This window comes from Zalophus californianus, chromosome 6 (genome assembly GCF_009762305.2).
Source record: "Zalophus californianus isolate mZalCal1 chromosome 6, mZalCal1.pri.v2, whole genome shotgun sequence".
NCBI classification, from domain to species: Eukaryota; Metazoa; Chordata; class Mammalia; order Carnivora; family Otariidae; genus Zalophus; species Zalophus californianus.
Genome location: NC_045600.1, coordinates 60463012 through 60479468, shown reverse-complemented (window position 1 = coordinate 60479468; position 16457 = coordinate 60463012). Strand labels below are relative to the sequence as shown.

Genomic DNA, 16457 nt, shown 5'->3' with positions numbered 1-16457 from the left:
ATTAATTACTTGCTTACAGGTAGCCCCAGGTGAGTCGGAAGGGGCTTCCGTGACCTGGAGTGCTCCGCTAATAGACTTTGCACACCGCTCTTAAAACTGTATATTCTGATGAGAACAGTACGAGAGGTCTCAATTCAACATGTATAGATTTTATGCCTTTTTTAATAGATAAAAAGGTAGAATTGGTCTCTGTTTGCAGACAGCTTTACTTGGGGATGAAAAGACAACATAAAACAGAATGCAAAAAACATATCCTGTAGCTGACTGAAGACTCTTCAGGGCCGACTGGTTAATGAAGTTCAGCTGGTAAACTCCTTGAGGTGGTGAAGCCTTGGTGAGAGAGAGTGACTGACATGGCCTGGGTGTCAACCAGGGGACTTCTCTAGAGCCACTTGGCCCTTGCAGCTTTGTGAAATCCACAAAAAGCCACCAAAATAATGGCCCATATTTCCACCCTGTCCCTTAGTCCTCAGGTTCCTTATAGTTCAAAGTGTTGAGGGAAGATTGCAAACACCAGCTTCATTGGAACTTGCATCATTAAGGAGAAAGCAGAAAGGTATGGATCTTCCAGTAGTATTTGCCCTCAGGTATCTCATTATAAAGCATGATAGAACTCTATAAACCGGGGCACCTGGGTGGCTCAGTCGTTAAGTGTCTGCCTTTAGCTCAGGTTCCTGCATCGGGCTCCCTGCTGGCCGGGAAGCCTGCTTCTCCCTCTCCTACCCCCCCTGCTTGTGTTCCTGCTCTCTCTATCTCTCTGTCAAATAAAAGCTTTAAAAAAAAAAACAAAACCTCTCTAAACCTTTCGCATTACTAATTTCCTTTGTTTATCTTTCACTCTCTTGAATATGTGAAAGTAGAATCCACGCCCCTCCCAAATTGTAATATGATGAGGAAGTAGTAATCATCATCAGTAGTGGGAGTCTCACTCCCCTAGAAAGGCAAATGGAGCTCAGAAACCCGACTGAAAATGTGCCCTCAACTCAGCGATTTTTGCTTTAATGTTGTAGTTGTCCAGCAACAACAAATTGTCTCTATAGCAGAAAGGAACTTGTCACATGACTCTCTAGGGACTCTTGTAACTAGAATACATTCTAGTAACCGTAAAAGAGGTGTTTGTACACTAGGTAAAGGGCCCCGGTGTGTCTCTGAAACATAGGGGACACTCACTATTTACTGAGTGAATGAGAGAATGAATGCACAAAAATCTGGAAGGCCATTAGGAGGCTCCAAGATGCCAAGCCCTCCTTCCCTGACTGTGTGGTGTGGGAAAATGAGCAGCCTTCACTTTAATAGAGGAGGCAGCATCCTCAGTGGCATTTTAAGATTTTTTTTTTATTTATTTATTTGAGACAGAATGAGAGAGAGAGAGAGAGCACATGAGAGGGGGAAGGGTCAGAGGGAGAAGCAGACTCTCCGCCGAGCAGGGAGCCTGATGCGGAAAAGACTGAGGGTTTAGGGGTGTTTATTTACTTTGGAGTTGGAATTCTAGAATGCATCGTGGAAAGGATTATCTAGGAGAGCAGCCGTGAGAAAAATCACTTGCCCAGGGAGAAATACAGAACCAGATCAGGAGAGGAGGATGGGAGAGAAGCAATGACTAGAGGGGTTTATACTTTGACATTGAGGAAGACCTGGATGAAATGCAGAGTGGGATCCAGTGGCCCCCAGGCTTCCACTGGGAAACTTGTTTTCTATTCTGCATTGTGTCAAGGATGTGTGTGATCTCCTGATCTTCCTCTGTTTCAGTAACCCCCAGAAAGGCACATCCTGCATAGAGACTAGCACATATTAGGTATTCAACACAAACTTATTAGTAGCATGAATTCATTAAGAAGTATGGAAGCAGGAAATGCAGGATACAGGCTTGAAATGAAAGAATCTTTATTGCTTCTAACTGCTAGGCCTGCCTTGTGCTGCCAAATCACTTCTGGCCAATTAGTTGGTATACTTGCAGCACTCTCCTGTGGAAGATATTATCTGACCTGTTCTAAAGTACCTGAAAGGGCAGAACTGAGGACACACGCTACAAGTCAGAGGCAAGTAGATTTCAGCCCCAAATATTCTAACAGCTGAAGTTACTCAGAATAAAAAAAAATGCTGCCTTAAAAATGTAGAAAATTCCAACACAGAAAGGATGCAAGTAAAACTCAATGACTGTGTCTCAGGGATGTTTTAGCGGGGGTCCCTGCATTGGGAAAGAGCTTGGTCCCTTCTACCATTAAGAGTTTAGAATTATTTTTGTGCCTGGTATTATGATAGTCTAATACAATAAGATAAAAGCAAACTAGTTAGGAAAGGAGACACGGATCCAATTTATGAAAAGGGCAATAGAGAAAAAGATTGCATCTATATTATCATTATGAAAGCATTTGCCAATAGGTATAGTGCAGAAAGTTAGAAAATGCTGTAATGTTGGGCTGTAATAGGGAACTAAGATGTACTCTGCAGAACGTAGGAGCAAATCTAAATTAGGAAGGGAGAGACTAAAGGGGTTTGGGGTCATTGAGAAAGGCTTCATGAAGCGGCTAGTTGTTTAGCTGGGCCTCCGGGAAAGGGTTAGAACTGGGACCTGTGCAGGGGGAGGTCCCTCCAGGGAGGTTTCGGGAGGAGGCTGAGTGATTGGGTTCACTCAGGCCCTCGGTGTGTGCTTTGAATGGAGATGGTGGGAACAATCAATAGTCATTTGAGGGAATGAAACACACTTAACTTCCTCTTGTCTGAAATCCTGCAGTACCCTGAGTCCATCGGCCTGCTAGTGAGGACACCTGGGAATCCCAGCTGGGTCCGTAACTAGCTGTTTGGTGACGACACATCACTTCACCTCCCTGAGCCTTATTTTCCTCAATTATAAGGCAAGGGAGTTGGTGAAATCAGTTCTTCTCAAACTTGAACGTACAAATGGGGATATTATCCAAATGCAGCTCTGATTTTGAAGGTCTGGGATAGGGCTTGAGATTGTGTATTTCTAATAAGCTCCCAGGCAGGTAGTGCTGATACACTTTGAGTAGCATGGGGTTGGATGAACACTACACAGATTAGTTTTAATTACGTTCTCATACCGCCTTTCATAGTTGTTTCATAGTTGTATACAACTACATATAGTTTATATAACTAGGTTATAAGGTTAAGAGTGTCTAGCACAGAACTTAATCCGTGGTAGTTACCCAATAAATATTCATTTACTAACATACAGTTTCTCCCTTAAACACTGTGATTACCTATGTTGATGGTTCGATCCTGGCTTTCAAACATGTTGTGCGGATTTAGGAAATCTCATAAAAGTCAAAGAAAAATCTCAGGACTTCCCTAGATCTTGTCTCTCAAGGCTCCTGCTTCTTCCAGGATAAAAGGAAATAATGGGCTGCATAAATACCTGACTGTTGCATTGGTTGCTTTAGGGAAAAACAATTAGATTGGCTTGCCATGCGCTGAGTAGATGGAATGGAGGTTTTCATTCCATTAACACTCATTCCATGAGTCATTCTAAATTCTTGAAAGTATGCCAATGAACCCCAGTGAATTTACTGCAGTTGCCACTGGTAGCATTTTGCCTCTGCACGCAATCAGCAATACTGTAATAACTTATTTCACAAAGAAAATGAGATTGCATGGTTTATTATTTACGCTACTGTTTTGTTTTAATACTGTTATTGTTCCTTTTTATAAGAAAGCATATTGATCTCTATCCTAAAGGACTGAGAAAGAGGAGACTTTAGAGTTCCCGAACTAGCTATGAGAGTATAGTAATAGTATTGACTAGTATTTTGTAATAGTATTGGATATTACTGAAAATGGTGTTATTGCTTTTTGGATTGATGGTAGTAATATAGAAGTGTTCTAAAGAGGTTGCATTGATTGCATAACACATACCTGATTACGGGAGATTTTTACCAGACTTAAGATGGCTTCCAACAAATGGTCTATGAAAGTAGTAAGATTTCTTTCAGTCCTGTGATGCCCTGATATCTGACCAAAAGTCATTTACATACAGGACAATTTACAGTGGGAAAATGACATTCACCAAAGGATTCCTGAAGTTTGCCGCTTGTCACCTAATACATACAAGGCAATGTTGATCAAAGACAAGAAGAGGAAATATCACGTTCAGAGTCTTTCCATCAAAGTGATCTAATAGCCCAGTGATAAAATCTATCACACCGACTTGGTATGAAACCTCTGCTAATTAGAGAACTCCATTACAACATCAAGCCCATAGAATATCAGTATCAGGCTGAATCTGTTCTGTCAAAAAATAGGCTGGTTGTACCCAAGCCATATTTAAGGATTGCTCCATAATATATGTGTGCTGGGAAAAATGTATTTGAGTCACTATACTTTAGACAGGTGTCTGAAATCCATATTCAAGTAGTTTAAGAAAAAGGAGGATTTATTGGAAAGATCTTGGGGGAGCTGCCATAATTGGAAGAAGAGTAGGCCGACCAAATCAGAGGAAGGGCCTCTTTCTTGGTTTCCACTTCTCTTAGTGCTGGCTTTATTTTCTCCCACTGCCAACCAGCTTTCTCTACTTGGCAGTTATAGGGTTATTGACACCTTGTTTAACAGTTTCCCATTTTACAACTTTTTTTCCACCAGGGAGACAGACTCTCTTTTTCCCAGATCCATGTCAAAAAAATACTGGGGAAGAACTGCAATTGGCCATTTCAGGTGGCTTCTCACCCTTGGACCAATCAGCTGTGACAAGGAGGGCTGGATCATGTAAGAGCATACCGGCTCCCGTTGTAACCACATGGCTGGAGTGGGGAGGAGAACAGAAGTTTCCAAAATGAGGGAGGAGTGTCTTTGCCAGAATATGGAAATAAATGGCTGGGTGAGGGCTCCTAATGTGTTGGTTGACAGTAGCATCTAATCCTCGATTTGTTTAATACTCCTCGTGTCTCCTACTGGTCATAAATCCAAGGTTGCGAATTCTGTTCTAGATGTTCCATAGTCCCCATCATACAAGCTGCAGGGATCTTCATTCTCCAGACCGTAGAAAACAAAGCTGCCAGAGTGTTTTCTGGGCCCCACACTTGCCTGGGTTAGTGGGGCTATTTTTGCTTCTGTAATTGATTCGCCTGAGTTACAGAAAGAAGGGGAAAGAAAAGGCTGACTGATGGCGTTTGCCGTGGGCACAGAAGGAAATCTGAGAGTCTCCTAATGCAAGTCCTCTTCCCTCCCCTCTGTTGCCACTAGCCCAGGAAACTTTGTGGTCCTCACAAGGAGAGTGTAAGCCACCCAGGAGCCAGGAACAATAGCATGTGTGTCTTTAAATTCTGGGAAGCTCTAACTATAGTCCTTACACAGGCAAAAGTATAACAAATATCTGTGGATCTGTTGTTAGCTTAAACCAAGCTTAACCTGTATAAAAGGTCAAAGAGGTACTTGGAGCTACATAGTGATTTGTAAACATCTCCAAACGTGAACATTTTACGTCTTGTTATTGTGTCCAGATGGGACTAACAGGGCAGAGTCCTCTATTTGTAATTCTATTTGTCAACCCCGTAATGTATTTTAAGGAAGAATATTATAGTTGATAGCAATTTTAATTATTTACCAATAATGAATGAATCTGGGTCCCTATTTAAGAAATGCAAGATTTGTATGATTCAAGCATATTATCTCTTACATGCAAACACTAATGAGTCCTATGAAGGTAACAAACTCCAGAAACAGAAGTAGAATCCAAACAAATGTGTTCGTTAGTCTTATTTGTCTTCTGATGATAGATCTTGAACTGGACACATGTCCAGATTTGAACTTTAAAACACAGGTATTCTATTTTAACAGAAAACTTTCTAGTAAGTTGATTATGTGACCGTTTATTGTAGAAAAGAAGGGGTTCCTAATGCTTACCACGAAGATAATGCTTGTGAAGATAATGGGTTGCGTTTTTCCTAAGTGGAAATCTTTTTATCGTTTTCCCCCAATTTAGTAAGTAACACAGCATCATTGTAGAAAATTTTAACAATTCAGAAATGAGTATTAAATGTGGACAATTTGAATCCCCCCACGATCCTAATCCCTAGAAATAATTCTTAACAATTTGATGTATATGGGTTTATTTTACGTCACAAGCCCTTGTAGGGCAATTACTATATGCTAAGCACTTATCTAAACACTTCACAGCTGTACCTCATTGCATCCTCCTGACAACCCTACGAGGTAGATACTGTTTCCTTATTGACTGGGGAGGATATGGAGTTTCAGAGGCTTTCATAACTTGCACAAAGAAACATAGTTCTAAATGGCAGAATTGAGATTCAAACACAGCCTGACTCGAGTCCATGCTCTTACTCTATACACCTTTCCAGATCTCTGTTTATGCATATGATGAAAATGTATGTAACATGTTTCCAAGTTCACCTCCTATGGCTAACCTTTCCTTTAACATCCACTTAAAATGGCTTCACACCCCATTCCATGCAACGTGGGAGTCCAGTGTGCCTCCTCTGTAATATTTCTGTGATTTCTTGGAGGTATTTGTGTGGAATCTAAATCCTACTGCCTGGCAGCATCATGTCTAGGCATTTGCTCTCCTCTCTCTTCATCTCTGGATACCACCTTCTTTCTTCTTTTCCCCAGAGTACCACTGATATAAATAAGGCAGTTGTGTGTAGAGAACTTTTCGTGAAGATCTGGGGGTAAAAGAGAGGATTGCAAATAGGGGAAAAAATGAGTACAGTATTTACAATGATTGTTCTCAGAGCCTAAGGGAAAATTAAAACATAAACTTTTTTTTTTTTAATGTAAACATTTTCCAAGTAGCTCCTCCTTGGGCACACTCCATTTCTCTCTCTCTCTCTCTCTCTTTTTTTTTTTAGGTTTTATTTACTTGAGAGTGAGAGCACAAGCAAGGTGAGAGGCTGAGAGTAAGAAGCAGACTCCCTGCCGAGCATGGAGACCGACGTGGGGCTCGATCTCAGGACCTGGGATCGTGACCTGAGCCGAAGGCAGACACCCAATAGACTGAGCCACCCAGGAGCGCCTCCATTTCTTGGTAGTACATACTTTCCTGTCTTGGGAACTTCTTTCTCTCAGACTCTGTCCTTCAGTTACTTTTTTCTCTGTCCAATATCCTTGTCCCCTTTACACCCAGGCTGTCACTCTTAAATACCAGATCACTCTTCTCTTATTATGCAGAGTGATATTGCTCTACTTCTAAATTTTCCTTTCCATTTCATGGTAAGCGTTATCTTTCACAACAGAAACATTTTATGGTTGGAACTTGTTTTTCCAGGGGTTCTCAATGGGGATTGATTTCATCCTCCAGAAGATATTTCTGTGTGGAAACAAAGAATTATCCAGCCCCAAATGTCAATAGTGCCAAGGCTGAGAAAATCTGGTGTACAAGAAGTGTCCACCTTCCTTTGGGGATTGTTTTCTCTGAACTGGACAATGCAGTTTTGGTGGAGCCATAAACCATACACCTACTCTCTGACTCAGATGGCAAGGACCTCACTAGGCTGGGTCCAGGTTTGGAGCCCCACTTCCATGGCCATATGACCAAGAATGGACATTTGGATCAACCTGCACCGATCCTGGCCTGGGGATGTATCCTACAGATGCATTCCTACAGATGTGCATGGCGATTGACCAGGATATTCAAGAATTATTTGTAATAGCAGTTACCACCCAAATTTTTATCAAAGGGTGACTGATTAAATTATGGTAAAGTCATACAAAGAAACACTGTCTTGTGTTTGTTTGTAAAGAGCTAACTGGGTAAGCTAGAACATTTCCCAGAGTGCCCTTTCCTGGAGGATACCTGAGTTAGAATTGTCTAAAAGAGGAATTGGTGGAAGCCTTGGAAGATGGAAGTGATCAGCATCATGACTCTCTTAGGGGCGTAGAAGTGAGATGTAGTGCCAGACAGACTCAGGGGTGCTGGTGGTTTTTAGCAGGCCCTTGCTCTTTTTTACTCCATGTCCAGCTTTGCTCGATGTCCTTTTCTTTGCTCCATGTCTTCCTGACTGGTACTTTGCCACAGACCTGCAGAAGGAACAGCTGCCCATAGACTTGCCCCCCATTTTCCTTTTTGGTCCTGTTTTGGCAGCAGGATGTGCCTGGCTTCTTAGGTTGACTGGTTGGTGATTCCTCTGAAATGTCAACTCCCCCTTTTGGATCTCTGCTTCCCCAGCTACCCCCCAATATAGAGTCTAATTTCTATAATATATCCCTAATATCATAACTCTAAATGGTTTTGCTTCCCTGATCGAACCCTGGCTGACACAACTGTATAACCTTTGAAAGCAATGAGGCAGCTCTATATACTGATGTGAATTGATCTCCTAGATATATTAAGTGAAAACAGCAAGGTGCTAAACTGATGAAAAATATTACAGATAAAGCTAGAGTCCGTTTTGACCAATAACTCTAATCCTGGTCCCCATTTCTTTTCCCCAGAGGTAAATACTGTTATTAACTCTAAATCAATTCTTATGGTCTGGGGAAGAGTCCTCAGCAAATTGCAACTCCTGTAGGAGTTGTTTTGACAAGATTATTTTATTGACATATAAGTAACATAGAATAAAATGCACACATTTTAAGTGCTCACATTGGTGAGTTTTGATAATTGTATAAACCTGTGTAGCCATCGCCCCGAACAAGACATAGACCATCCCTCCTCATTTTTCTGTGTTCTTTTCTGGTCAGTTATCCTACCCACTATTGTAACCACTACCTCATTTCTTTTCTTTCCTTCTTTTTTTTAGATTTTATTTATTTATTTATTTATTTAGAGGAGGGAGAGTGTGTTGGTGCATGCGTGAGTGGTGTCGGTGGGGGGATGGGTGGAGGGGCAGAGGGAGAAGGAACCTCAAGCAGACTCTGCACTCAGCACAGAGCCTGATGCGGGGCTCAAGATCATGAACCTGAGATCATGACCTGAGCTGAAGCCAAGTCGGTTGCTTAACTGACTGAGTCACCCAAGTGCCCCACCACTATCTCATTTCTGTCTCCATTAGTTTTACTTGGCTTTCATATAAATGGAATTATATAGTATGTATTCTTTGAGTCTGGCTTTTTTATTCAGCTTAATGTCTTTTGAGATTTGTCCATATTGTTTTTTATGTATCAGTAGTTGATTCTTTTTATGGCTGAGTAATATTCCATTATATAGATAGGCCCACAGTGTGTTTATCCACTTCCTGTTGCTGGACATTTGGGTTGTTTCCAGTTTGGGGCCGTTATAAACTCTTATAGCATTTTGAATGTAACTAAAAAGAGATTGCTGGGGCCCTTATTTGTAGTATTTTAAAGACTGTGCAAACCACTACCTTAATTTTCCCAGAGAACCTTTACTTCCTCTACAAAGAATCAGAAATTAGGTAAGAAATTGTAATTTGTACTTTTTTCCCCCAAAGTCTTACTATAATTTTGGGTAAGAAAATGGATGAATTTATTCTTACTTTACAGATGAAAGACTCATGCCACGTCTTTAAAGGACTTCCAGAATCACAGAAGGAGTCACTTGTGAATCTAGGAGCAGAGGCCAGGCATGGTGTCTCCCTCCAGAGTGCCATCTAGTAGACCACATGTGTATCCAGACCCGTAGTCCTTGGGAAACAGTGGAATGCTGGATCCCTGTCCATAGGCCCCAAAGACAAGTCTAAAGTGCAGTTTTTAAAGGTATGAATGGAACAATTCTAAGCCCAGACCAGAACATAATTTAACAGGAAAGAATATCCAAAGGAAAAAAGACCATCTCTTCAACAAATGGTGTTAGGAAAATTGGACAGCCACATGCAGAAGAATGAAACTGGACCATTTCATTACACCATACACAAAAATAAACTCAAAATGGATGAAAGACTTAAAGATGAGACAGGAATCCATCAAAATCCTAGAGGAGAACACAGGTAGCAACCTCTTCAACCTCGGCCGCAGCAAGTTCTTCCTAGAAACATCTCCAAAGGCAAGGGAAACAAAGGCAAAAATGAACTATTGGGACTTCATCAGGATAAAAAGCTTTTGCACAGTACAGGAAACAGTCGACAAAACCAAAAGACAACTGACAGAATGGGAGAAGATATTTGCAAATGACATATCAGGTAAAGGGTTAGTATCCAAAATCTATAAAGAACTTATCAAACTCAACACCCAAAGAACAAATAATTCGATCAAGGAATGGGCAGAAGACATGAACAGACATTTCTCCAAAGAAGACATCCAAATGGCCAACAGACACATGAAAAAGTGCTCAACATCGCTCGGCATCACGGAAATACAAATCAAAACCACAATGAGAGACCACCTCACACCAGTGAGAATGGTTAAAATTAACAAGTCAGGAAATGACAGATGTTGGCGATGATGCAGAGAAAGGGAAACCCTCTTACACTGTTGGTGGGAATGCAAGCTGGTGCAGCCACTCGGGGGAACAGTATGGAAGTTCCTCAAAAAGCTGAAAATAGAGCTACCCTACGACCCAGTAATTGTACTACTAGGTATTTACGCCAAAGATAGAAATGTAGTGATCCGAAGGGGCACCTGCACCCCAATGTTTATAGCAGCAATGCCCACAATAGCCAAACTGTGGAAAGAGCCCAGATGTCCATCGACAGATGAATGGAATACAGTGAATACAATGGAATATTATGCAGCCATCAAAAATGGAAATCTTACCATTTGCAATGACATGGATGGAACTAGAGGGTATTATGCTAAGTGAAATAAGTCAATCAGAGAGATAATTATCATATGATCTCACTGATAGGTGGAGTTTAAGAAACAAGGCAGAAGATCATATGGGAAGAGAGGAAAAAATGAAACAAGATGAAACCAGAGAGGGAGACAAACCATAAGAGACTCTTAGTTACAGGAAACAAACTGAGGGTTGGTGGAGGGGAGGGGTGTGGGAGGGATGGGTAACTGGGTGATGGACATTGGGGAGGGTATGTATTGTAATGAGCACTGGGTATTACATAAGACATGAATGACAGACCTGTACCCCTAAAACAAATAATATATGTTAATTAATTGAATTTAAATTTTTTTAAAAAGGGAAAAAAACATAATTTAAGTTTTCTGTGACATGGTGATGAAAATCTTTACGGGAATTATGAGAGCTGAACTAACAGTTTCCAGATAATTGAAGTATGATAATAAATCCAAAGATGATTTCTTCTTTTTTCTGTGATAGGATTTAAGTGGAACTTTTATTTTTAACTCAAACTAGATCATTAAGACCATTGGAACTGTGACTTAGAGTGTTTCATATTTATTGGAAATTGAACTAAAAAGATTTTTGTTCTATAAACTTTAAAGATCAATGGATTATTTTCCTTTTAACATCTAGTGTTAATTAATGGGGCTGACACAATTAATGGCATCAAGAACATTTAATTATGTTTCTTATAATGATGTAATCACGTAAGTGTTTTAATAGGTTAAGTGATCAGCCTAATCTTTTATCTGTTTTTGCAGCAACTTTATCCTGATTTCTTCTTTGTGAGAAAGCTTTTAGTGCTTTAAAAAATTTGAGATAAACTTTTGTTAAATTAATATGCTAATGAAAAATAGTATGTATTCTTCAATAACGAGATTTTCCTGAACATCATCAAAAGATATGATATTAAGAGGTCTGTTTTTATGATAGCTGCTTTAAATCAAAGATGTTGATGAATTTTGAATTCGACTGGTAAATGTCCAGGCTGATGAGTTGCTTAGAAAACAATAAGAATATTTGCTGAATCCATTTTCAAGGAAGTCTCAATTAATAGAACTGACTCTTCAATCTCCTCCTAAAAGAAGGCATTTCTTTGAAAAAATGCTCTGGGCTCAAAGTTTAAGATATGCAATAATTTATTATGCTCTCAGAGTCTGATCTCAAGCAATTTAATATCATTGTGGCAGATATTTATTTACCATTGAAGTAGGAATCGTTATTTGCTGACACTTTGTGGTTTTTCTTTAAGTAGTCCTATTAGATGTGATAAGAATGAATCAACTTAATTTCATCATAATGCTCATACTTTATTTTTCCAACAGAGGCAGCAAAGCAGTGTTGTTCTATGTTATACACCTAGCTTCTTTCCCCTTAGTGCTGTTTTTATAGTTCATGCCTTCGTGGTAAAAATATGTATGGCTTCTAATTTAAAGGACATTCGACTGGGAACCCAGAATAGTCTTTAAATGTTCCTTAGGTATTTTGAGTGGGTCAATGCTCTCAAAAGATTGCTTTCATCCAAATGCAGTGTCTATTTGCAGTTTTGTAGTGTAGAATAATGGGCAATGCATAAAAAAGAATAAATGCATTTTCAACATTGTTATTTACCTGTAAGTTCTTTACCTTTATTTTTGCTCTCTCTGCAAGTTAAGTGACCACCCCAAGGTCAGAGCCAGATTTGGAGCTTAGAATCTGAGTCATGAGAGTGCTTTATTCTCTGAGCCAAGCCACGCTTCTTCTTCAGTAAAGGAATTAGTGGAGGCCTCAGCTTTCCTTCCTGAAGATAACTGCTGAGACAGTAAGTCACGCCCTTGTTAAACATTAAAAAAACTTGTTCATCCTTGTTATTGTTTTATGACATCCTAACAGTGCAGAGTGAAGGCTTCTTTGTGAGGGATGTCGACTGAAATCAGGCTGCTGGACAAAGCCATGGGTCTGAGTTTTAGTGGACCACTCTGTATTAATCATGGAGAAATAAGAGACTGAAAGTCAGAAATGACAGTGCATGTGTGAAAAGAAAACCTACATTTTGTGATTTGCCTGAATGAGAAAGTGCTCTCTCCAATGTCTTCTCTGACCTTACCTGTATGCCTATAACACTTTATAGTCTAAATCAGCACACATTTTAGAACTTGCTGACTTATAATACCATGCGTTACTGTTTACTTACTATTTAGGTATCATTCATGTCTCCCTCAGTAGATACTGATCCTTTTGACCACAGAGACTTTTTAAGGATTTGGTGCATAATCATATGGATGCTCTTTCTTGCCCAGCAATACCTACTCTGTGATTTGTGGAGCATGGTTATTAAGAACTTGGGTTCTGGAATCAGAGTGCATTAGTTCTTCTGCTTGCTAACTTTGGGACCTGAGACAAATTCCTTAACCTCTTTGGGCCTCAGTTTCCTCATCTGTAAATGAGAATGACAATGGCAACTACCTCATAGCTTTGTTATGAGCTTGAGATGACTTAATATACACAAAGCACAGAAAACAGTGTCTAGCACATAAGCGTTCAGTATTGCTATTTTAAGACATATTTAATGTCATTGACATTTAGGTTGGCCATAACTTATGGATTCAGGAAACCTAAAGATTCTATTCACAGCTGGCCTAGGACTTCTGTGAGCAATTTTGAGTTATAATGGAGTGGTACGGCTCTGGAAAGTTCCCAGTTGTTCAAATGACATGTGAGAAATGGAGCTGAGCTATGAATATAGCCATTTGGGAGAAATTTGGCCTAAGGTTAAGCTGAAGTAAATGGATTGACTCAGAGATCATGACAGTAGGTTGGCACTATATACTCAAAATTATCTTAGCAAGAAATAATTAAAGACAATTCATTGGAGGATTCCAAGGCTCGATAAAATCCTGAATTCAAAATCTCTTTCAGCAAAGTCCTTTAAAGTTGTAGTAGGTTCCTTGGTTGAAATCCAGTAACTCCACTTTGGTTAAATAATCACGTGGTTCTGAAATACAAATGGTGGTGGAGAATGTGGCTGCTTGTATCCAAAGATGATCCTTGGGGCACCTGGGTGGCTCAGTTGGTGAAGCGTCTGCCTTCGGCTCAGGTCATGATCCCAGGGTCCTGGGATGGATCCCCGTGTTGGGCTCCCTACTCAGCGGGGAGCCTTTTCTCCCTTTCCTTCTGCCATTCCCCCTGCTTGTGCACGCTCTCTCTCTCTCTCAAATAAATAAATAAAATCTTAAAACAACAACAACAACAACAAAAATGGCCCCCAAAGAAGTCTACTTTCCAATATATACACTCGTTCAGTCTTCTCCCCATTACTCTAGGATGGCCATGAGACTTGCTTTTGACCCACAGAATGCAGTGGATGTGACACTCTAGGACGTAGGTCATAAGGCTTTTAGTTTTTGCCTGTTCTGTTGGAATACTAGCTCTGGAGGAAGCCAGTCATCAGGCAAAAAGTCCAATTATCCAGAGAGAGCCATATTATGAAGCAGTGGTGTACCAAGACAGTGGGAGAGGTCCACCAAGGATGTAGAGAATAAAGGGATGCATTGGATATAGAGAATTTGAAAACAATATTAAAATCAACTAAAGGGGCACCTGGGTGGCTCAGTCGTTAAGCCTCTTGCCTTCGGCTCAGGTCATGATCCCAGGGTCCTGGGATCGAATCCCACATTGAGCTCCCTGCTCAGCAGGAAGCCTGCTTCTCTCCCTCTCCCACTCCCCCTGCTTGTGTTCCCTCTCTCGCTCTGTCTCTCTCTGTCAAATAAATAAAGTCTTAAAAAAACAACTAAAAATTAGTCTGCTTTTTATTATTACCATGCACAACCAATTATAAACAGTGATAAAATATTCCTTTCCCACTCTTGCTGCATCTGTCACTCACCCTACCCCCTGTAAGCCAGTGTGGTGGAGCCCAAAGCAGCCATATGGAAGGAGAGATGTCTGACCAGCCTCCAGATGCACCAGCCATTGCAGACCAGGCACCAGGCACAAAGAGAAGAAGCTATCTAGGGTATCCAACCCACTCTGGCTTTCAGAAGACTCCAGCCCCTGCTGCCATCTGACTGCAATTGCACAAAAGATCAAAACCATAACCATTCAGCTGAGCCTAGTTAAACCACAGAACTCTAAGAGAGAATATAAGTAGTTGTTTTAGGCTACTAACTTTTGGAGTGGTTTATTATGCAGCAGTTGATAAGCAGAAGAGAAAAGAAACATACAAGAAGGAAAAAGCCTCATCTCTCTTTTTTTTTCCCCCTCCTTCTAGGGATAAAATAGCACTCAAGTCTCCTTTGCTGTGTAGGGTATCTAGATATCAGCTTACCTTCATATTAACAAAAATACTTGATTTCACCACTAGATGGAAATTATATCATAATGATGTTGCCAAGCAACAAGGGATTAAAAACCTCTAAGGAGTGGCCATAGAATGCAAAGAATTTGGTCGGCCTACTAAGTTCCTGCTGCACTTCTCTTTTAAAACCTGGTTGTAGGAAGAAGTGATGTCCACGGGGAGAGAAAGAGGAAGGTATCTAGGGACCTTAAAAAGACAGTGCCCACTTAATGATTATTAGCCTGAAATGATGAATGCACAAGAATGTCAACTTATAACCTTGAAAATAGTCATTGTTTGTGATTTAAAAGGACAATAATTTTTAGGAATAAATACTAGGAACTTTGTCTCTTCTCAACCTCACTTCATTTGAAAAAGCATTTGTAAAGGTTAAAATCCTTTTCCCTGAGATACCTTAAAGCTTTGGATATTTATTACAACACTCAAATTCATATGCAATAATGGTTTTCTGAGCTTTACAAGCCTATTATTGAGTGATAAGCAAATTCAATGTTTTTTGGGGAGGAGAAAATCAATAGGTTGGGGGGGCTATAAACTTTTCCTTTGGCTGGTCAAAGAGTAGGGCGGAGACAGGGGTACTCTTACTGAGGGCTTTGGGGATAGCTTAGTAGCAGGTACATATGAAGACACTCATGATCAACATAAAGTGTATGTCCCTTAACTCACCAGAGGTCCTTTTCATTATTTCCTCTGGGTGACCTTTCAGCCCTCCATTTTTTCCTGATAATTAAGTTTTTTGTTTTTGTGTTGTTTTAATTTAAAAGTTGGGTGGGGGGAGGTAAACCCAGAAGAAGTCGAATAGGAATTGAATGCATTTTCAATGTTTTAGCAAAACCTATGTGGAACCCCAAACATGCACATTATGGGGGCACCCCCACATATCCCAAATCTTTCCTGAGACGTGGGTATTGAGGGAGAATAACCATGCACGGTGAGTGGCAGAAACCCGCCCTCAGCCTGCCCGCGTTGCTGTGGTGAACACTCTGCCGAGCGAGCGTGACTAGAGCAGACCCACCAAATCCCATGTAAGTGGTCAGAGCACAAATGAGGCTGTCGGTGGGTAGTCCTACCCTATTCATGAGCTCTTTCAGAACAATTTTCATTATTTTTTTTAAATACTGTTTTTGGCAAACACTTGCTACTTGAAATAAAAAATGCATGAGTCACCTACTGGGATAGGCACAGTGTGTGGTTCATTGAATTTAGCTAAATTGTGAGTCATCCATCAATAGTCCTCTTGGTGAACATACTTGTAATAATTTCACACGTTACAAACAAAAATCGGTATGATTTTCAGGATTCTTGAAGCTATTTCCCTTGGGGATTTTTTGGATTCTGTTTAGTGTTTTTTTTGTTTTTTGTTTTTTTGGTTTTTTTTGTCTTGCTAGGTGGCGAGAAACTTATCAGCCTGGTTTTCGGATGGATCCAAGGCTTGTCTCTGTCATGTTGTAAAAG

General features: G+C 40.4%; 1 long non-coding RNA gene across 4 annotated transcripts in view; it reads left to right on the top strand.

Annotated features, from left to right (window-relative positions):
* The window catches only part of LOC118357097, a 59298-nt gene extending 49499 nt beyond the window's left edge, over positions 1–9799 (top strand). For 3 of the 4 annotated variants that reach the window (XR_004820152.1, XR_004820153.1, XR_004820150.1), the window contains 2 exons: positions 6825–7000; positions 9418–9799. This is a non-coding gene — a long non-coding RNA (uncharacterized LOC118357097). Of the gene's footprint in view, positions 1–6824; positions 7001–7240; positions 7672–9417 lie in introns of those variants that run through there. The other variant, XR_004820151.1, reaches the window with a different exon arrangement.
* The last annotated feature ends 6658 nt before the right edge of the window (positions 9800–16457 follow it).